At 44.3% G+C, this 23,268-nt stretch overlaps 1 long non-coding RNA gene across 1 annotated transcript; it reads left to right on the forward strand.

The window, feature by feature from the left end:
* The first annotated feature begins 2 nt into the window (after positions 1-2).
* Positions 3-9,495, forward strand: LOC139085259 (uncharacterized). Its single transcript, XR_011543473.1, has 2 exons — positions 3-126; positions 9,274-9,495. It is a non-coding gene; the product is annotated as an uncharacterized lncRNA (long non-coding RNA).
* Positions 9,496-23,268: the final 13,773 nt, after the last annotated feature.

The following is a 23,268-nucleotide window of genomic DNA, read 5'->3' on the forward strand; positions in this document are numbered from 1 at the left end:
TCCTCTGCTCTTGGCAGGTCAACATCTCTGCTGCTTCCTGCTTCATCTGCCCTTCAGCTTGTATCTGTTCTTCTACTTAGAAGTCAGAAACTGTGTTTTGCTGCCATGGAATCCATATTGGGGAAGGTCAGTGGAAGAAAGACTACTCAGGGAAGTCAGGGATCAGTAGTTAATGAGTCATCCTACCTTCTAGGTCCAACAGTCCCATTGACTCAGGGTCCAGTCCGTTCCAGCCTACCCTTTTCCATGCCATTCTAAAGGGAGGGCTTCCCTTTCTGTTTTCCTGTCTGACAGACCTTCCTATGATCTGGCAGACTAATTTGTTACTCGTTAGTGATGGATGTGTTACAACTTCTAGAGCACACACTACACCTTAACCTAGGCATCACCAACTCTAACATTTACAGGAGCCAGGCAAGTAATATGAGTGAGCATGGGTAGGGTGGAGATTAGAACTGCAGAAAAGATGTCCCTTCATAAGATGAGTATATGGGTCCAGTGTTGCCAAACTTCCCAATTATTATTATTATTTTTTTTAAGGATTGGCACCTGGGCTAACAACTGTTGCTAATCTTTTTTTTTTTCTTTTTTTCTGCTTTATCTCCCCAAACTTCCCCTGTACACAGTTGTATATCTTAGTTGCCGGTCCTTCTAGTTGTGGGATGTGGGAGGCCGCCTCAATGTGGCCCGACGAGTGGTGCCATGTCCGCACCCAGGATCCAAACCCTGGGCCACCACAGCGGAGCGTGCGAACTTAACCACTCCGCCACGGAGCCGGCCCCTTCCCAATTCTTTAGAGAGTTTGGGAATCTGGATTTTTATGAGATCTCTTAATATTAAATGTTGGCTAATCAATTCAAATATTAAAATAACTCTCGTAGACCAAACAAACAAATTAAAACACACACACACACAATCTGGATCCTCCATGAAAACCAGTTTATTATATCTGCAGGAGCTCAGAAAGAATTAGACTTATGGTAGAAAATATCTTGGCACACCAAACTGTTGTCAGTGGTTACCTTTGGGAGTATGTGGGTACTTTTACATTTTTCTCAGTATACTTTTGTATTGTTTGAATTTTTGCCAGTGAGAATACATTTATGTATTAATTATGTAGTTATTTTAAAAAATCAACAGTCTGAAAAATACAAGACAGACTGGATTTAGGAGTTGGAAGTTTCCAACATTTAAGAATGACTAGAGAGTTATGTTTAACGTGGCAGATTGATTGCATGAAAGACAGAAACCAAAAGAAAAAAAGGAACTCAGAGGAAGCAGAAGAAAGTCAGGGAGCAGAAAAAAATCAAAAGGACTATCAATTTATGAAACTAGAACAGGATCCTATAAAAATCAGAGAATAAGAAAGAGCTCTTAGAAATTAAAAGTGCAATAATGGAATAACATTCAATAGAAAGTTTAGAAGATGAAGTTGATAATATGTTGTAGAAATAAGGAAATAGAAGATACAGATGTGGAAAGTAGGAGAGAAACAGTTGGAAAATGAGAGGATTGATTCAGGAGTTTCACGTTCAACTGATAGCATCTCCAGAAAGAGAGGACAGAGAAAACTGAGGAAAGGAAATTACCAAAGCAATAATACAAGAAATCCCACGGAATGCCCAAACACAATAAATAACAATCATAAAATAAAACCTCTCATCAAAGCATATCATCATGAAATTGCAGAACAACAGGAATCAAGAGAAGATTCCGGAGAGATTTCCTGAGAGAAGAAATAAGCCACAACAAAGATCAGGAATAGGATGACATCACACTTCTCGAAAACAACACTGGATATGGAAGGAAATGGAACATTTGGGAAAAAATATTACTGAACTGGTATATCTAGCCAAACCAACACCAGTGTGAGGATATAATGAAGACATTTTCAGACATGCAGGGTCTCAAGTTTTTTCTATGTGCTTTTTCTTAAGAATCTACCAGACGATGTATTTTACTAAAATGAGTGAGCAAATCTAAGAGACTTGAGATCAAACCAGAATGGATCCAACACATGAGAGGGAATGAGCAAAGGAAATTCTCAGGATGATAGTAAAGATAGATGGCAGCTGTGCAGCATGCCTGGCACAAAACCAGTACAGAGTAGAGCAAGAGCCTGAAGGACTTCCAGGCAAGTAATATGAGTGAGCATGGGTAGGGTGGAGATTAGAACTGCAGAAAAGATGTCCCTTCATAAGATGAGTATATGGGTCCAGTGTTGCCAAACTTCCCAATTCTTTTTTTTTTTTTTTAAGGATTGGCACCTGGGCTAACAACTGTTGCTAATCTTTTTTTTTTCCTTTTTTTCTGCTTTATCTCCCCAAACTCCCCCTGTACACAGTTGTATATCTTAGTTGCCGGTCCTTCTAGTTGTGGGATGTGGGAGGTATCTCTAGGGAAAAAATGGAACTGAGAGAGGAGCTCAAATGTATAACATGTGGGATATTTGGGGGATAAATTATTGATAAATACATTAAAAATGGTCAAATGAAAATAAAGTGGTCAAATGAAAAGTAAGGCAATTATTAACTCCAGGAAAAAATTTAAAATGTTCAAGAAAGGCATTCTAGTCATTCGACACCTACATCTCAACTGTAAGCAGTATTTGTGTAGTCATAATACTCAAAACGTGGAACATCACTTTAGCAAAAAATTGTAATGTAACCAACCATTTTGGAAAAATGAAGGCAGATAGTGAATAGTTCATGTGCACATTAGAAGTGGTGGATATTTAATGGAGCTAAAAACTTCTATAGTAGAAAATCAGTTGGGCTGCCTGGTGGCGCAACGGTTAACTTCGCATGTTCTGCTTCTCAGCGGCCCAGGGTTAGACAGTTCGGATCCCGGGTGCAGACATGGCACTGCTTGGCTTGCCATGCTGTGGTAGGCGTCCCACATATAAAAAGTAGAGGAAGATGGGCACGGATGTTAGCTCAGGGTCAGGCTTTCTCAGAAAAAAGAAGAGGACTGGCAGTAGTTAGCGCAGGACTAATCTTCCTCAAAAAAAAAAAAATCAGTAGATAATGCTTAAATTGAAAATCAAGAAATAATATAAGCATTTTAAAAAAGAAACATAGTGGTAAATGTCTGAAAAATCAACTGAAGTATTTTAAAGCCTCTGGTAATTGAGAATTGGGGATGCAGAAGGGGTGAGGGAGGGAAGGGATGTTTTAAAAAACAAACCTTTGGTATTTTTTTTTAAACTTGTCACTGGGGTTTTTTCCAATGTTATGCTAATCCCAACAATACTGGAATGAATAACCTTACACATATGTTATTTTGTTTGTGTGCAGGCATCGCTGTAGGATAAATTTCCAGAGGTCCAAGGGCAAATGTATTTGTATTTTTGATAGACAATGCCTAGCGGCTCTCCACAGGTGTTGTGCCATCTTATTTCCCACCACAGCTGTGTGAGCGTGGTTATCTCCCTGCAGCTTCATCAGAAGAAAGTGTTGTCAGACGTTTGAGTTTTTGTCAGTCTGATGGGCGTCAATCTGACTGTCCTTATCATGAGTAAGGTTGAGAATCTTTTAAGTGTGAAAGAGCCATTTATATTTCTTTTTCTAAGAATGCTCTGATTATGTCCTTTGCCCAGATTTTTATTATTTTTTGATGTTTTTCTTCTTGATTTCTAGGAGCTCTTCATATTTTAGGGAAATTAATACTTTGTATTGTAAATTTTTTTGTTTGTCATTTGTCTTTGCTACTATTTTCTGCTAAGTTTTTGATTGCTATGTAGTCATATTTATCAATATTTTCTTTGATAGATTCTGGATTTTAAGTTATAGTTAGAAAGCCCCTGCTCAAAGGTTATAGAGTAATTCATCTACGTTTTCTTCTAGCAACTTTAAATTTTCTTGTTCTGTTTTAAGTCTTTGATCTATTTAGAATTTGTCCACATGTATTGATTCAGCTTCGTCTTTTCCAGATAGCTACCCAGTTGCCCCAACTCTATGTATTCACTATTTGACTCTCCCATTTAAGTACATATATTACCATGATAAAAAAAAAGTAAATTAAAAAAAAGATAGAGGGGCAGAGAAGCCCTCCAGATGGCCTCAAGTGAAGAGAGAAAGGAGGAAGGGGGAAGGTCATGTCCTTCTTCCCAGCATCTGAGTCCTCGCGCTGTCAGTCAGATGGTCATCTCTGTAGAGATGTCTCACCTGGTGGCTGTTTTGTCAGGAGGGATATTTGGCTGTAATGAGGGGCTCACTGGTGGGATCTGGCCAAGCTCAGACCCTGGAATGGTGAGTTGGATCCCAGACCCTGGGAGGGATGACAGCAGGAGCCACTCCTGGAAATTCCCTGTCGCAGGATGACTCAGCTCTAACTGCCTTCCTGCATGACGGCACTTAGGGTTCCAGTCCCTGGGAGAGAGAACTTGATTGGCCCCACTTGGCCGCTCATCCATCCCCTGTCAGCAGGAGTCCAATCCTAGGATTAGCTGGACACCAGAACCAAGTGGGCGGGGGTGGGGAGGAGCAGTTTCTCCAGTGGAAGAGATGCCAAGCAACAAAACCAAACAAAGTCCCTGCAGCGGCTGTCCACAACATTTGTATAAGTAGTAACAATAAAAATAGCAGTTATTCGCGGACTGCTTCTATAGGCCAGGAACCATGTTAAGTGTTTAATCTCATTTACATCTCTCTCCCCAGCTGTGTGAGGTTGACAGGCGAGGAAACTGAGGCTGAAGAGAGGCTAAGAGACTTCTCTGACAGCTAGTAAATGGCATAACTAGGATACACGCCTGGTTGTGTCTACCCCCACTCAGACTCTGCCTTTTGACCGCTCAGGGGTATTGCCCTATAAGTAGGAATGAATGTTTTCCTCGGCGTAACTCAGCTTCTGTGCCCTGCATCCCTGTCTATTGTCCTCCATGGGCTTTGAACATGGCGGTAGATGATTGTTCTGATACCCAGGGGGCTCCTTCAGGTCTTATTCATTCTGGTGCTTGTTGCCTGCTCTCATGGTAAGCACCTGGTGTCTACAGCACCCCTAAGGGCAAAGCTTTCTCATTCATTCTCTCCTCACAGCCATCTTCGGGCAAGGTCCTTTGGCCTGGGCCAGACAACCCTACCAGGGAACCATCTCCTGCTCTATCTGCAGCCCTCCCTCAGACCCTGAGCCAATGCCTGGACCCTCTTGTGCACCTCAACTCTCTCTTCCCTTGGGATGGGGTCCCTCTCCATCGGGGGTGCTGCATGGGAGACTGAGGGGCAGCCAATGGCCCACTGGTGTTAATAGCCCCACCCTCTAGATAATGAACTACCCCTTCAATAGGGCCCACTCATCTGTGTGCAAACATTTCCTACCCTTCCACCTGCCCTGGGGTCCCTGCCGCCTGCCTGGATGGCTGAATTGGAACTGAGTGCCCCATCAAATCCTCTGGCACCCGCCCTACACTACATCTTTCCTAGCTCCTCCAGCCCCAGGCAGCCCATCAGCAAGGGTCTTCTGAGAGATTTGATGAGACCAGCAGCATGCTGAGCTGAACCCTCTTTGGACACACCCAAGCCTGGAATGTCTTCTCCTTCCAGCTCCCTCCCTTTGTGATTCAGAAACTACAAAATTCTGCTGTTCCCTAGGCTGGGCAGCTCCTGTCGGGTGGGGTCTGGAGCTTGCCTCCAGTTGTAGAAATACAGTGATTGAGTTTGAACACTAAAATTACACATTCAGCATTGCAAAAGTGCTGCTCCTCCAAATGAGATCTTTTCAGGACTGAGTGACTCACTGGTCCTCCCCTTTGGAGGTGCTGTGTTGTACGCACAGGCTGCGTGCAGTGTGTCTCAGAGTGGCACAGAAGCTCCCTCTGAGCATTCATGATGGTCACTTGCAGCTGGAGATGACCACAGGGATGCTTTCTCCTGAGTGATCTAGGGGTGGGAATGCTGGCAGGTCTCGGGGGCTGCAGAGAAACTTCTCTCCCCATCTGTACCCATGAGGGAGCATGATAACAATGACCAGGGTTCACAGGGGACTGGGCTTAGTCATAAGCTGGTCCTAGGCTGGGCTCTGAGGCCGTGCATATCATGGCTCCATTACCTCTCCAAACCATCGCCTGTCCCATTCCACCTTCTCAGCGAGGGCAAGACTGAGGACCCTATTTAAAACATAGCCTGACTCCAGGATTCCAGAGTCCTCTTCCCTGATCCTTTTCCCCCCAGAGCTCTTAAACATGTAGCACACTATAGAATGTACTTATTGTGATTATTGTTTATTTTCTCTGTCTCTCTGCTAGAATTTAACTCCACAAGGGCAGGCAAGGACATGGGCCTGTTTTGTCCAGGATGTATCCCGAGTATCTAGAACGGTGTGGGCACGTAGTAGGGACTCAACAAATATTTGTTAAATGAATGAATGATCCACCCCTAAATGTCTGTGGTAGTTTTAAAATACCTTCACTAATTCTGTGACACTGCTCTCTTCCAAAGCGGAGCTCATACCCTCCTCAGCAGCGAGACCGACTCCCTTCTCTAATGTGACTTCTGAGGCTGAGTCATAAAAAGGACCGCTTTCACCTGGCTCTCTCACAGATCACTCACACTGGGGGAAGTCAGCCACCTTGTAGTGAGGACATTCAAGTAGCCTGAGAGGCCCATGTGGGGAGAAAGTGAGGTCTCCAACGACAGCACTAACCTGCCAGCCATGTAAGAGAGCCATCTTGGAAGCAGCCTTCCAGGGGAGGGCAGCTCCAGCTGACATTATGACTGTAACCTCGTGAGAGACCCCAAGCCAGAGCTGCCCAGCTATGGCACACCTGAATTCCTGACCCACAGATGTCGTGAGAATAATAGATATTCGTTATTGTGTCATCCACTGTGTTTTGGGGGTAATTTGTTATGCAGCAATAGAGAACTAATACAGTTTCAAGGTCACTTAGTACATTTAAAATATGACTTTATATAGCTTATAAATATGACATTAAAATATGACTTAATTTGGCTTTATAAAAACCCGATATATCCCCAACTTTCTAAGAAAGCAATGTTGTATAAAGTGAGCTGTAACTGCTGATATGTAAATGGAGGTTGCATCTGCTTAGTGGAGAGAGAACAAGACTAGGGACACAAAATATAAAAAATTGTCAGGGAGGCCCCAGTCTGGCACTTGTCTTGGGAATGTCATTTTTTTAAATTTATTTTTTATTCTTTTAAAGATTGGCACCTGAGCTAACATCTGTTGCCAATCTTCTTTTTTTTTCTTCTTCTCCCCAAAGCCTGCCAGTACATAGTTGTATATTCTAGTTGTAGGTCCTTCTGGCTCTGCTATGTGGGATGCTGCCTCAGCATGGCTTGATAAGCAGTGCTAGGTCTGCGCCCAGGATGTGAACCAGCAAACCCCAGGCCGCTGAAGTGGAGTGCGCAAGCTTAACCAATTGGCCACGGGCTGGCCCTGGGAATATCATTTTGAGGCAGTGAGTCCCTGGGAGGAGCATGTGTTAGCCAGGAAGACAGTATAAAGACTAGAGCCTTAATCCAGAGGCACGTGCCTGGTGAAAACACTTGGCTGATTCAAGTGCCCATTGTTGGTTTCTTAATGGTACTTGCACATAATGAAGTGCAGGGCCGGGGCCTGCCTGGTGGCTCGCAATCTGGCCTCCACAAATGCTGCAGCTGTTGTTGTCTTCACTTAACGTCGGAGTGACCTTGAATTATATCCCCCAGTGGTGAAACAGCCAGAATAGCACACTGTTGAGGATGTTAATTAACCCCCAGGATACACACGATAGAAATAATAACCGCTTGGAGAGCTGCAGTCTCGAATCCGCATCAGGTCAGTGTGGCTGCCATTGCTCTGCAGCACGTTTCTTTTTAGTGCCATGAATGGCGCCAGATGAGAGGCTCTGGGGGCTTCCGGCCTCCTACCCTCTGTCACGAGGGATCACCAGCCAAGGGTTGATGACTTGATCTGACAGAGGTGGTAGGTCCCCAGAGCCCACTCCTACTCCTGGAGTGTCTGCCTGCTCGGCTCACAGGAGTGCAGCCAAGGCTGGTCTGGGTGGCCATCTGGGTAGCACGATGGAGGAAACTTGGCCCTTCTGAGAATGATCAGATTGCCTTTTGACAGAATGATTGGCAGTTCTCCTTTGGCTGAAATTCTCTTATCTGGGAGTTTCACCAGATTACAGGAAAAAAAAGAGGGGGCTTTAGTCACTGGCTGTTCAGCCTACTCCTTCTATCAGTCTTATTTAAGAATCGAAGAAAAGACACACAAAGGGTGGTGTTTATGAGCTTTGCAGTAAGGAAGTCAATTTCCTGAGACCTTGCTTGCTAGTAGTGATAATAACAATAGTAGATGATGTTTATTGAGCATTTGCTATCTGCCCAGGGCCATGCGAAGCACTATGTGTCTATTTTCCTATTTAGGGACTCATGACTCCCCTATGAGGTAGGTACAATTTTTTAAAATTGAGATATAATTGACATGTACCACTATATTAGTTTCAGGTGTACAACATAATGATTCAATATTTGTATATATTGCAAAATGATTACCACAATAAGTCTAGTTAACATCCATTACCACACACAGTTACAATTTTTTTTCTTGTGATGAGAACTTTTAAGGTCTACTCTCTTAGCAACTTTCAAATATACAATACGGTATTATTAACTATAGTTACCATAAAATACGTTACATCTCATGATTTATTTATTTTATAACCGGAAGTTTGTACCTTTTGACCCCCTTCACCCGTTTCACCCATCCTCACTGAACAGCAGAAGAAGCTGAGGTTTAGAACAGTAATTTGCTCGGTCACATGGCTGAAGCAGGGTCTCACTCCAGGTCTGCCCACTAAAGAACTCACGTCCCTAGGTAATATGTGGTCACTGTCATTAACATTGGTGATTTCTGAGTGTCTGTCTGTTTCCAAGGTTGCTGAACATGTTGCATCTCAAGCCTGTCATACGTAGACAATGCCTGACATCAAGGCAGGAGAAGGAAGAAAACCCAAAAAGCAGGCCCAGCCCTGAGCCACCAAGCTGCAATGGATGTTCATAATGATGACCTTGGGTTATAATGAAAAAGTTAAATTGTGTCCTTTGCTTTAAAAAGTAGAGGGGTGAATAGTATTGTTTTTGAGTGATTTTCCCCCAAATAATTAATATTTTGGGAAAAGTCTTGGTTCTTAAAGGGGAAAACGTCCGTTATCTGGAATATGCAGAACACTGCATTCCCAATACTGTTAGGTACATGAGGTGTCTCTGTACTAACGTTCTGACATACTGGTATGGTCAGGTGAGATGACATAACTTTCCTGTTTTGCAGGATCCCATAAGTGGACCAAGAGAAGAGGAAACTATTCCAGCATGCTATCGCTGGCTCCTCCCAGCTCTGCTTAGAACTCATCATGGGCTGCTCTACGCTTGGCTGTCTGGTTCTTATGAACAGCTATGTCAGTATCCCTACGTTGGAGAAATGATCAAGGAGAGTCTCCCTGGACACCACATCCATACATTGATGATAATAAAAGTATTTAGATTAATGATAGTAACCATTTTGAGTGTCTGCTCTGGGCCAAGGCACTGTGCTAGGCACTTGCATTTATTATTTCCTTTAATCCTCTCAATTACACCACTGGGGTAAGCATTGTTATGCTCATTATACAGATAAGAAAACCAAAGTTTTATTAATTTATTGAGCTCAAGTAAGTTGCTCAAGATTACAGGGAGAGTAAGCAGTTGAGGCACAGATTTGCAGCATCAATGTTTTTCCAAAATCCATATCTTTTTCAGACGATTTCATTGCCTTAGGCCACGATAGGCAGGGAAGATACCCTGGACAGCTGGGGGTCTTCATACATGGAGACAGAATTGAGAACAACTACTGTAAATATAATATTGTAAAGTTAAGTTAATTAATATATCTTTGCTTCCATAACACATTATCTTTCAACACAACAGAGTGGAATCACCTAGGGGAGAACTGACATTTGTTGAGAAGAGGAAATGCGTTAAGCACATTGCATACTGTATCAGTCAAAATGAAGTCAGAAAAACAGAAATTATGCTAGGTATTTCAACCAGAGGGTATTTAATATAATGAGTGGATTTCACAGGAGTTGGAACATCCAAAAGGAGACAGTGAGTAAATACAGAAAGCAACCTGAAGGCTGCAGGGGACAAAAGGAAAGACGTGGAACCAGAACCTAGGAAGGCAGAGGAAGGGCCACCACCTTAGGAGCTGGGCTGCTGCAGGGCCATCGTGTACCTGGTACTGGACTGCCAAGGGGGCACTGTGTGGCTGGTGAGGGAACCTCTGAGAAAGTGGCTTGACACTGGTGGCAGCAGTGTCAAAAGATGCCAGAGTTGTAACTGTCCAAAAGAATGTGGAAGGAGGAAGAGAGTCCCTCTCTACTCCTGCCTCCCAGTCCCCCAGTTGTGCCTCCTGATTGCAGACCCTGACTGGAAATCAGCTAGCAAGGGAATCTGGGAAATATAATTGTCAGACTCCAAGCCCACAGCATTACAAATAAAAGTATAGAAGTGTGTGCATGGAACAGAGAGATAATAGAAAATGACAAGCCCATATCAGTCAATTCATTGAGTCCTCTACCAAACTGTGACTAAATAGAAGAACCAAAGTTCAAACAGGGATCTAATACCAGAATTCGTGCTCTTGCAGTATGTTTTAAACCCTTTAACTCAGTTTACATTTATACTTTGTCCTTGACTTTTTTTCTCTCAGCATTTATTTAGCACAAGCTATGTGCCAGGTCCTGCGCTAAATGCTTCAGCTATGCTTATCCTATTTAATTTTTGAAACAGTGCAGGTAATGGTGATGCAAAGTTGCCTGGTAAACAATTGAATGAGAAAACTAAATAAGAATAAAACCTGTTTCTTGGATTGTGAATGTGTGTATAAAGATTAATTTGTATATTTATAAAGATTAAAATCCTTATTATATATATAAAATAGATAAATTATACAGACCACTCAGGTGAAAAATACCATAATTAAAGGAAAATAAGAATATTGTCCTAAATTATTCAGCAGATCATTCTAATCAAATTCAATTCATTTCAGAGCATAATTGTCAAACACACATATGTGCTCAGCACTGAGCTAGAGACCATAGAAGAGACAAGAAAAATGTACAACAGGGACCCTGTTCTCAAGAAATCTGTTGTCTAATTCTGAAATTAAGACTTAGCTTCATGGAACAGCATGTGAATAGTGCAAAGATAAAGGTCGAGGAATGCTTTGGGAAGGCACTGTGGGCTGGGGTTGTCAGGGAAGGTTTTGGGGAGGAGATGAGACCTGAGGGGACGATGAAGGCAAGACAAGTGTGGAGAAGCAGATAGAACATTCCATACTGGGGAAGGGCATGACTAAAGTCTCAGAGGTGGGGCCTGAACTTGCCATTTTGGATGACAGCAAAGAGACTGGGGTCATTGATGAGAAAGGAACGTTAGGTTGGCTTGTGGGGCTGAGTCCTAGTTGCAGTTCCCAATATCCATTCTCCCCCTTTTCCATAGTAATAGAAGTTTAAGCTGGGCATGTGGCCAGCCTCCCTTGCAGCTAGATGTGACAGTACAACCAGATTCTGGCTAACAGGGTAGCAGCAGAAGTGATGTGTGAAATTTCCAGGTCATGTCCCTAAAAGGAAATGGGTTTGTTCTCCATTGTTCCTCTTTTCCCTTTCCTGCAGGCTGGAGTGTGAATGTGGTCTTGAGCCATTTTGGACTGTGTAGATTGACAAATTGCCATCCCAGCCCCATCCTACACTTTGTGATAAATGAGAGGGAGGATTCCAACTGAGAGGCATAGTTGAGTCATTTGCTCTCAGGCATCCATAGCACTGATTGGAGATTCTGGCATTTGTCCCATCTGAAGTAGAAATAGTTCCTTCAAAAGTAACCTTACTTTTACCACACATTTGCATAATTGCTACTAGAAGTATCTTTTGGGAAGACCTTTTAGAGAACAGGTCCAGCAGTGGGAGGAGCAATTTTCTCTCCATATGTCAGGCAGGGACACTCAAGATTTTGGCCAATCGTGTTCTGAAGGAAGATGGGATTCACTGCAAATCCAGAAAACTGCTGTGAGATCTTACAGTTGGTGTGGGGGAGGTATTAAAAACACTAATATTTCTGGAATGGAAACTTTAATTGAATGCAAGAAAAATTCTATAACTTAGGACAAATTGCCTTTGAAATTAAATATGTCTTTTGTGGATGACCTGACCTGGCTTTTTGGTTGGTTCTTTTCAAAATAATTGCCACTGAAGCGTGAGTTGTCGCCTTGGCTCCAAACCTGCAGCATCTTTTGCTTCCCTGGTACAGCATTAAGCAAAGATCTTAGAACCAGACTTGGGGAAGAGGAAGTAGAATCGATGGTTTTCATCAATGGTTAAGTGTCATTTTTTAAAACAATTATGGTGAAATTCACATAACGAAAAATCATTTTAAAGTGAACAATTCAATGGCATTTAGTACATTTTCGTTACCCCAAAAGGAAAGCCTTTACCCGTTAAGCAGTTACTCCTCATTCTCCTCTCTCCTCACCCCTGGCAACCACCAATCTGCTTTTTATCTCTATGAAAATACCTATTTTGGATATTTCATACAAATGGAATCACACAAAATGTGACCTTCGGCATCTGGCTTCTTTCATTTAGCATATGTTTTTGAGGTTCATCTAAGTTGTAGAATGTATCAGTACTTCATTTCTTTTTGTGGCTGAATAATATTCCATTTCATATATTCCACAATTTATTTATCCAATCATCTGTTGATGGACGTTTGACTATTGTGAATAGTGGTGCTATGAACATCTACATACAAGTACTTGTTTGAGAACAAAGCGCCCATTTTAATGAATTTAAAGCTCAGGACTCAGGTCAGGGACAACTGGGAGCATCTGAAAATCCTAGTTGTCATTCTTCTTCAACACGTTGGAGGAGCAGGCCACCATGAAGGGGCTGCCACACCACCCCAGTCCAGTTCTAATGGTCCCCCAGAGTTGTGTAATAGAGCGGTTCTGAGTGTGAGGGAGAGTGGTGCAGTCATGGACTCTGACGTCCCTCCTTGCTGCTGCTGCTTTTCCGTCTTTGAGAATCCAGGCAGGCACACTGTTGAGGCAGCTGAAGCCCCATTTCCTTTCTCTGCGGTGTACTCTCTGCCAGGTTGTTCTCTTCATTGCTATTCTTTTCGATTGTCTCAAGGCCAGTTGTCCTCTCACGTTCTGAAAGATGCCTTCCTGCCTGTATGGGAAAAACAGAACTTCCCAGGCTAGACCAGAAGGGGCCCCAGGCCTCCTGATGAGAGACAGAAGACACCTAGGAAAGAGGACCAGTTCTGCAAAAATAATAATAGCTGCTATTTATTAAGCATTGACTGAGAACTAGACACTGTCCTGTTTAATACATTCAGCAGCCCTATGAAGCAGACACTTTTATCCCCATTGTGTAGATGAGGAAGTTGAGGCTAGCAGATAGTAAATACTTTCCCAAGTTTACTTGGCTAGTACATGGTGAGGTCAGGGATCAAACTCAGGCAGTGTGACTCCATGCTGGGATTCTTAATCCCAACTCCCACAGGGGATTTACCGCTACGGGCCAGGGAAGAAAGGTGTTTGGCTGAAAGAAGGTTCTGGGGACCAGATGAGGGATGCTGGCAGGAAGCCAGGAGAGGGGTTGCAGCCTGGATCAAAGCAGCAGCAAACTGGAGCAGAAGGACAGGCCTGGCCCAACAGGGTTAGGAAGGAATGGTCCTGAGTCAGAATTGGTTCCAGCGTGGAGCTCTGCGCACAGCACAGTTCACCATGGGATGGTTCATTCATTGATAAGGAATGCTCTGGACCAAGGGACACTGGTGACAAATGACTCTGATGCTGCATCCTCCCCAGGATGTTTTGACCATCCTTGTATAATCAGCACCTAACACAATGCCTGCTGTGTGGTTGGCACTCAATAAATACCTGCTGAGGGGGATGAACTAACATACAAGAGTATATCATTACAGCTCCTCTGTAGCCAGGATGCTGCATTTGCCTCACCTCAGGCAGTGTGAGAGTGTTTATTTTGTTGTTTGGATCCATAGTGCCTCAGACAACTTCTAAAGGCCACTAATAGGGAGTGTGAATTTCCTGGAGGTGCTGTAACGAATTACCACAAACTTGGTGGCTTAAAACAGAAATTAATTCTCTCCTGGTTCTAGCTGGACACGAGAAGTTTGCAGTAGGTATCCAGAGTCTCTACGGGAGAAGCCTTCCTTGCCTCTTCTGGCTTCTGATGGCTCCAGGCAGTCCCTGGCTTGTGAGTGCAGAACTCCAGCCTCTCCCTCTGTCTTCACATGGCCTTCTCTGTCTCGAGTGTCCCTCTGCCTTTCTCTTACAAGGAGACTTGTTATTGTAGTTAGGGCCCACCCTAAGTAAGATAAGTAGGATGATCTCATCTCAAGATTCTAAATTTAATTATACCCGAAAAGACCTCTTTTCCACATAAGGTCATATTCACAGGTTCCAGGGACTAGAGTGTGGGCAGATCTTTTGGGGTTACCATTCAACCTACCACCCAGGGCTCAAAGCCCAAGACAGAGATAAAGAGAAACCGGTTCCAAGGGGGCTGGACTTCTCCCTTTATATTCAGTGCCTGAAACAGCCTCAGGTCCTGCTGGCCGCCTCACTGTTGTTGCGCAGTAGGCGCTGCCCGGTCCCAGCATTCTCCCTTGCAAACACAGGTAAGTTTTAAGCCTGTGAAGAGTTGTCACAGGGCACCCTGGGAATTAAGAGAAGGAAGTCCAGATTCCCTGGGCTGTTCCTGGGATCCCCACAAGGGTAGTCTGTCTGAGCAAGGCCACAGTGATCTGCCTCGGCTCATTCTAGGAGCTCAGGAGAAATTCCTTAATAAGCCTAAAGGTAGGACAGATAGCAAGACATCTCTAGGAAACACGAGAGGGTAGTTAGAACAGCTGGGCAGGTGAGCAATAAGCCTGGGCCTGGTTTTCCCTAACCTCCTTCTCCTTGGCCACTCTGAAGCCTATTTCCCATTCCCTTCTCCCAGCATCAGTCTTATTCTTCAGCGGAGTCTTCAGCACCTGCACTACCGACCAACTGGCTCCTAAGACCCAGACTATGGTGCTAGGAATGTGTGATGGTTAATTTCCTGTGTCAACTTGGCTTGGCCAAGGCGCTTACATATTTGGTCAAACATCATTCTAGATGTTTCTGTGAGGATGTTTTTGGATGAATTTTACATTTAAATCAGTGGACATTGAGTAAAGCAGATTGCCCTTCATCATGTGGGTGGGCCTCATCCAAACAGATGAAAGGCCTGCATAGAACAGAAGGCTGACCCGCCCTGAGGAGGTGAATGCTTCAGAGGATGGCCTTTGGACTTGAACTGCAACATCAGCTCATGCTTAGGTCTCAGCCTGCCCACCCATCCTGCAGATTTTGCACTTGTCAAGCCTCCATATTTACTTGAGCCAATTCCTTAAAATAAATCTCTTTCTCTCTCTCTATGCACATTCTGTTGGTTCTGTTTTTCTGGAGAATCCTGGCTAATGCAGAACTCTCCACCTTCCCACCTAGACAGCAAGCTTCTCGAGGGTGGGAACAAGGTCTTCACTATGCTCTGTGCTCAGCCCCATGCTCCTTCTCTCTCCTTCTTGTTGCCATCCAGACCCCAACTTTTTAGCTCAGGGAAAAGCTGGCTTTTAACGTGGATAAAAACTCATTTTGGTCTGTAGTATACTTCTCTTTGTTTTGAACTGCTGATTACAATTTTAGCCCAGCTGGGAGCGATCCCACCCACCACTTCAATAGGATTCACGGAGGGGAAACATCTGAATGTGAGAAATGGCAGGAACAGAATAGTGGTACTAGCCTAGTGTGGGTCCAGAGGGGGTCAGCCAGGCTGAGCTGGACTGAGAAGGGCAGCACCAGTGGAGGAGACTACAGAGACTGCAGCCTGGGTGACAGCTAATCGTGTTCTCCCAGCCTGCCGGCCTGACCCAGGGACGCCAGGTCCATGTGGGTGAAGACCCGCCTCGCAGGATCTAAAAGCAAATGCTGTATAATCAGAAAAAGGCCGTGAACCAGGCGGGTGAAGAAACAGGAGGAATGGGCCTGACAAATCGTACTGACAAGGGAATTGTTTCAGCCGCCTTTTAGCACTGTTTTTGCCACTTAATAAACGGACATGTAAGGTTTCTTACAGGCAAACCATTGGGTGGTAAGAAGTTGGTCCCCAGTGCTGTGACAGTCCAGCACAGGGAAATGGGAGAAATCGGCTCTGCAGGCTTCTGGGAGTTCTGGTCTCTAGACCCTGGAGGGACCCCGCAGCATCCTGAGGCTAGAGGGAGAGAGAGACCCTTGTGAATACTGAGGGGTCTTATGCCCTGCATGTAAAGCGCGCCCAGACTTTAGAAACGTAGGGAAAAATTGCAAAAGCCTTTGAAATTTAGTGGGTAGCTCAACTGTCTGCCTTTATCTTTGACGAGACTATCTTACAACTCTGTAGAGAAAGATGTTTGCTGTAGGAAGCTAATTGTAGCAATCCCTGTCCATAGCAATGCAAATTGTGTCCAGTGGAATGCAGCTGATTATCACCCTGTGGATACTGAACAGTTTTGCCATTGTCGCATCCCTTTGTCAATTCTCTTCAGAATTCCTTACCGGACTATAAATGTGTGGAACTTTGCATTTTCTTTTGAACTCTCTTTTGTAATACTGACTGGTTCCCTTGTTAATTAATGAGTTAAGTATCTTTGACGTGATCATTTTATGTCTGTATGAGTCATGATTTTACCTTTTTCACTTTTTAAAAAAAATTATTCTTTAACAGAGCCCAACCTCTCTCAACACATCCCCAAAGGAGACATCATCTCATTTAATTTCCTCCATAACAAATAAATCCATTGACCTGTATTAACATTATATTTTAAAGGTGTAATATGCACACAGAATGGGACTAAACCTTACAAACTAGTAGAAACATTTTCAAAACTTCCTCCTTCCTTTATCTTTAAGGAGGGATATTTAGAAGCATCAGACATGTATATAAACTTGCCTATTCCTTTTCTTTCGGTCTAGCTCAGTGGTTCTTGACTTTGAGGTATGTTAAGAAGTACAGTATAGAACTTTGTACCTAGGACTGTGAACACTGGTCATGAAAGAGCTATAGAGGCCAGCCCGGTGGTGCAGTGGTTAAGTTCGCACGTTCCACTTCTCGGCGACCCAGGGTTCGCCGGTTGGGATCCCAGGTGCGGACATAGCACTGCTTGGCGAAAGCCATGCTGTGGTAGGCATCCCACGTGTAAAGCAGAGGAAGATGGGCATGGATGTTAGCTCAGGGCCAGTCTTCCTCAGCAAAAAATGAGGATTGGCAGTGGTTAGCTCAGGGCTAATCTTCCTCAAAAAAAAAAAAAAAAAAGAAAGAGCTATAAAGGACTTCCTGTATTTTAAGGAACATCTACGGTAATATTGACAGTGTGAGGATTTTTGTCTTCCATGATTCTGAAGCTGCCAGACCACCTCCCTCCCCCAACAAAATATGACCGCACGGTAATCGCATTGAGCGTCGTGGTGCCTGGGCTCCTCAGGCTGTCTGTTGCTTTTACTTCACATTGCATTTCCCATGGGAAGGCAGATCTCAGGTAAGCGAGGCCCTAATGTTGAAAAATATGTCTATATTATTGAAGTGAAATTCACATAACATAAAATTAACCATTTCAAAGTGTGCATTTCAGTGGCATTTAATACACTCAAATTGTTGTGCAACCACCACCTCTATGAAGTTCCAAAACGCTTTCACCACCCTGAAAGGGATCCTGTACCCATTAAGCAGTCTCTCTCCATTCCCCTCTCCCTCCAGCCCCTGGCACCCACCAGTCTGCTTTCTGTCTCTATGCATTTGGCTTTCTGGATATTTCACGTAAATGGAATCATACTACATGACCCAGCAATTCCACTCCTAGGTATATACCCCAAAGAACTGCAAACAGATACTTATACACAAATGTTCCCAGCTGCTGTACCTATTACGTCTTCCCTAGGCACTGTCTGCCTGCTTCCTCATGGTTCTGCAGGTAAATATCCCTTCATCTGAGCTGGACAGGCAAAAGCGACAATGAGGACAGGAACAGGAGAAACACAGGAGCTGCACCCAGTTACCCCGGTTGGGGCTCTGCTCTCCGAGCGTGACAACCCAGTGTGACGAGCGAATGCTACCCACTGAAGGTACCGAACAATGATGAATCAAACATACCCAGAAAGGAGAGGCTTGGCAGACACGGTCAGATGGCTCACCAAATTCACAGGAAGCTGGGAGTGCCTGCTGTGGAGCCAGAGAAATGGGAATAGTCCAGAGTCCCTCTGGCTTGAAGGAGAGTGTTGCAATGAAGCTTGTTATATAAGCGAGCTGGATTTCCAGCCTAAGGGAAAAATGTGCAGGAGAACCTGCCTCGGGGTGGGGCATGGTGCTTGTGGTCATCATGGTCACTTGCCAGTGAAAAGCCTAAGGCTGGCAGACCCACTGGTAAAGCAGGCCTGTTTCTAAATCTGTTCCCACCTCATTAATTGCGAAGCATTTTCATTCGAGACCTCTGTGGGCTCAGGGGCTTGCTTGGCACTGTAATCCCTGGTTTGCAAGTGAAGAAATTGAAGCTGAGGCCTTTGCCAATGTTTTCTTCCCTGCTCTCACTTCCGGCAATTATCATAAAGTGCGCTCGTTATCCTTACAATGGTTTGGAGATTAAAGCTTACTACGGTCTGTTATTTCTGTGGCCTTGCCTAATAGCGTTTGTACCTGTACCAGCCCCACTAGGCTGTGAAGCCAATATCTCCTTAAATCACCAGAGGCTGTAGTGTCTGTCCTCATCTTGGTTCCTATTGGTCTGGCCAGAGGTAGTTTTCATAAGAACATTTTAATGGGTCACCAGGGTTTTCTGTGGGGACAACTGTCTCTGTAACAGACAAAATGGGACTCTCTTAAGAGAAAAGCTGGCCTGCAGGAAAAGTGATCAGGCTTGAATTCTAAAATGCAGTAGTTGAATAGTTTGCATCCTTCGTTGAAAGAAAATGCAAATGAAGCCACTCTCCTTTTCAGGTGAGGTACCACAGTGTGCAGTTGGGGAGTAGACAGATCTGGGTTCAAATCCTGGCTCTGCCAGTGTTCCAGGAGTTATTTGGACAAGTCCTCTAATCTTCCTCAGTGTGCCCACTGTGGAGTGGGGTGATAGAAATAGACTTATTGTACAATTGAGTAAAATAATTTAAGGAAGTGCCTGACACACAATGAGTGCTCAAAGAAGATAGTGAGATTGTTCATTGTGGTACTAATAGCTGCCTCCAGTCTGGCTGACCAAAAAGGGTCGGACAATTTGGAGACTTTATAGTCTCAGCAGCTGTGGCTTACGTGATGTCAGATCGAGCAGAGCTCTCCAGACCTCAACATGGCGGTGGGCTGGGGTTCGCGCCTACAATCCTGGCTCCTCCGCTCATCCAGATATGTGGCTTATGTAATCCTTGTGGGGTTTAGCCAGGTTACAGCAGGATTTTTAGGTCCACAGTTCCTGGGAGTAGGGGCAAGATCCAGAGAAGCCAGCAGGAGAGTAGCTAGGATAGGAGAGTCGGGAAAGAACAATCCGGCTTCTTCTGTGTTGCATTCAAAGTCCTTTTGGTTCTATAAGGTCTCCAGATGCTTTTCTGTATATCTGTCATTCAACAAATGTCAACTGTGCAAACTGAGCTCCTCTCCCATAACTGGCTGATATTTCAGTCCCTCCTTACACTCGTGCGCCTACCTCATTTCTGCCTGTTGTCTTAGGAAGGTCACTATAGAATACACTGTTTTCTCCCTAAGAAGAGGAAGGAGCCCCCGAGAGAGCTGGAGGACGGTGTGAACAAGGAGGGAGCCCGAGAGGAGGAAAAGAGACAGGTTCAGAAAGGAGATGGGCGAATACAGAGAGATGATATCTGTTTAGCAAAAATGCCTGCTGCCATGGGGCACCCTCACTCCCCAAGCCTGTGCCTCTGAAAATCACCCTGTGGTAGTTCTGCCATGCGGGCAAAGGAGGTGGGAGTCCAGCTGAATAACCTTGGCAGAATTTCCCAAGGGATTAGAAAATTGCCTGCTTGTGTGTGTGTGTGTCTTGCCGTCTTTCTCCATTCTCTGATAGAAGAAATGCTTCCATTTAGACCAGCTATAGTCAGGCTTCCTTTCTGCAGACAGTCCCTCGGTCAGGCTCAGGGGACTCTGGAGAGGTGTGGCCCTGCCACGAAGAGCACATCCGGGGACTGGAGAGGCAGGATCTGGGAGGCACCAGGCAAAGGAAAGGACAAATACTCGGGAGAGGGGAGCAAGCATCTTCCTGCCTGGCTTGTTTATTATCACAGCTTAGGAAGGAAGAATGCGCAAGCTGTGCTGTTATGGCAGAGACCTGCCTGCTCAATTTTTTTCCTCTTTTCCTTTGTCTTCAGCATTCTTCTCCCTCAATTCCCCAACAGCCCAAGACAAATTCCAACTACCAGCAGTGCTCTCATATTTCCAGCATGTGAGAAAAGCGTTGCTAATACCCTCTGGGTAATTTGTTTAATTAAAGCTCCGGACATATGTTGGTCCTGGTACAGGTGGAGAAATGGAAGGAAAATGAGAGGTCAAGTGAATTAATTACCCATGGCCAGATCCATAAGTTCTCCTGATTTCTTGTATCCTTTGTTAGTCAAACAAAGGAGCAAAATGGAGAATCGTGGCTAGAGTTTGAGTTCTGTTCAGTTGCATACATGTGAAACAAAAGTTATAGATTTATTGTGGTACGCAATGTTAAGCAAAACATGTTACATATCTTTTTATATGTTGGATCCCTACTTGATTTAAATGGCAATTTAATTTATACTGCCTTTGTTTTTGCAGCTTAATCAGACCCGCTGTCTCACTGTGCCAGCCCATAGAAAACAAGCTTCTGAGACTGAAAGCGAGTCCTGCTGTTACACTGTGATTATTTTTATGACATCAACCATTTGAAGGAAAGGAATTGGTGATCTAGTTGGGTATAGTATTTAATATGTGACGTGTTTGATATTATTCATCTGTCTTCAAACATTCAAGGGAAATGGCTGTGCAAAACAATACACTATGCCCACTGTAATCCTCTTCTCTGCCCCTAGCCCCTAAGGAAACTGGGAATCTGCCTGTTTTGAAATTTCTGCATAGCCACTAGATCCACTGTGGCAGTTTTATTGAAAATCTCAATGTATGACTTTTTTAGTGATATGATACAGATATAGTACCATATCCTACTTATAAATAGATGTTTTAAAGGATTCATTCACTCCCTCGCTCATGAAACGCATGTCGAGTGCTTGCCACGTGCTGGTCTTGCTGTTGGTGCGGGAGATGCAAAGTTGCATCACTCTAGGTGATTCACCTCCCCTCCTCTTCAGCCAGTCAGCCTCCTGGTAACATCTGGCACCTTGATATTCAATCAGAGATACCTGATGGAAGAATGGCCGTGGACACTCTAGGGTTTTCTTTATCAACTTGTCAGCCTCATGGAAACAGACCGTCTTTGTCTGACAGGTCCAGCAAAAGCCTAGATATGCTTCTTATTGATTAGCCCAGTTTGGGTCACATGACCACTCCAGACCCAATCTCTGTGGTTGAAGGTGGTGGGCTCTGCTTGGACAGCCTGATTAAATGTCTACTCATATAGGTGAGGGGGTCATTTCCTCACAGCCACATGGTTTCTCCAAAAGGGTAGTTCTCCCAAAACTACATATGTAGAATGGGTCAGAAAAAGAGCAGCAGATGGCTGATACACAGCTCAGACCTCGCTCATGAGTACCAGACCTGGACTGTCTAATTGCTTTCTCGGCATCCCCGCTCGGATGTCTCACATCCACTTCTGAGTTACCATACTGAAAACTTTCAGGAACATACATGCAAAAGGACTCATTGTCCTTCCCCACAAATTTACACCTTCCCTGGTAACCATCATCTTGGTGAAGCATATCACAATCCACCCAACCACCCAAACCAGGACCTGGCCATTGACTGACTTACAGCCTCAATCCTCAACTGCCCCATGGCCAATCTGTCACTGGGCCTAAAATATTTCTTGTCTCTGTCCTTCTTCTCTAGCCTTAACACCACCTCTTTGGTTCAGATTATTATCATCTTACCCAGATGATGGCAATGGTCTCCTAACTGGCTTTTTTCTCTCTGGCCTTGTCCCTCTCCAATCCAGGTTGATCTTTCCAAGATTAAAATATGACCATGTCATTCACTTGAGTTTTTTCTTGCTGAGGAAGATTAACCCTGAGCTAATCTGTAATGTCTGTTTGCCCAACTCTCTCCCTAAACTGGGATCTTTAAGAACCAGGATAGGGGCTGGCCCCGTGGCTGAGTGGTTAAGTTCATGTGCTCCGCTGCAGGCGGCCCAGTGTTTCGTTGGTTCGAATCCTGGGCACGGACATGGCACTGCTCATCAAACCACGCTGAGGCAGCGTCCCACATGCCACAACTAGAAGGACCCACAACGAAGAATATACAACTATGTACCAGGGGGCTTTGGGGAGAAAAAGGAAAACATTAAAAAAAAAAATCTTAAAAAAAAAAGAACCAGGATAATGTAGTTTGGCTCACTCAATGTGTATTCCAAACCCTTTATAGCTTGCTTGCTTATTTAACTGGAAAGCTAAATATTGCATTTACAAGACTCCCTTGCAGCTGGGATGAAGGAATGACATGTGAGTTCCATCAAGCAGATATACCGGTATAAGACTTCAAATAGAAGTGAACAATGAAGACTGGATCTTCTGGAGCCTATCTGGTTCTTCTGGGGCAGGTACAGTTGAGTTTCTAGGACCCAGCCCCTAGCCCAGGGTGGCTACGGCAATGGTGTTTCTACTAGAACACTGTCTTGATGTAGTTAGTCATTTTTCTTAGTCCGCATAGCTCCTAGCTCTATTGCTGCTGCCTGTATAGATGCCACGCCTGGCTCCAGCCCTTTCCAAGATTCTGTGAGCTATCCACTTTTTTGTAATAAAACTCTTTCTGCTTAAACTGGTTAGAGTGGATACTGTTGTCTGCAACTAAGCACCCCGATTAGCATAGATCGTGTCTAATGCATCTTTGTGCCTGCAGTTCCTAGCACAGTGCCTGGCCCATGAGAGATGCCACATGCCTGTTGTTGAATGAACGTTTGAATGGATACATTTTCTCTGCTCTTAGAGTGCTCACTGCATGATAAGGAGGCACACATGAGAACAGCTGTTTCAAGGCAACAGGTTATAATAGACTTAGGTACAAAGGTTATG

The sequence above is a fragment of the Equus przewalskii genome, chromosome 8, assembly GCF_037783145.1.
Source record: "Equus przewalskii isolate Varuska chromosome 8, EquPr2, whole genome shotgun sequence".
Classification (NCBI taxonomy): Eukaryota; Metazoa; Chordata; class Mammalia; order Perissodactyla; family Equidae; genus Equus; species Equus przewalskii.